Source organism: Anneissia japonica, unplaced genomic scaffold (genome assembly GCF_011630105.1).
Source record: "Anneissia japonica isolate Jap-2015-1 unplaced genomic scaffold, ASM1163010v1 scaffold3798_len331662_cov138, whole genome shotgun sequence".
Lineage (NCBI taxonomy): Eukaryota > Metazoa > Echinodermata > Crinoidea > Comatulida > Comatulidae > Anneissia > Anneissia japonica.
The window spans coordinates 47,319-47,751 of record NW_022746449.1 but is presented as its reverse complement, the minus strand read 5'-3'; positions in this window follow the sequence as shown (position 1 = coordinate 47,751).

Here is a 433-nt window from a genome sequence, read left to right as displayed (position 1 = left end):
ATAATTATATAAATAAATATATAAATATATATAAATACATATATAAATAAATATGTATATGTATAAATAAATATACAAATAAATATACAAAACATATATAAATATATATAGGCCTATAAATAAATATATAAATAATTACAGTATATTTAAAATAATAATAATACAGTATATATATAAATATATATATTATATAAATAAGTATATAACAATAAATATATAATTAAATATATACATATATATATATATGAATATACAAATAAATATATATATATATAAATATACAAATAAATATAAAAATATATATATATATAAATACAGTATATATAAAATAATATATATATATAATTATATAAAAAAAATACAGTATATATATATATATATATATATACTGTATTTTTTTATATAATTATATATATATATATATATATATATA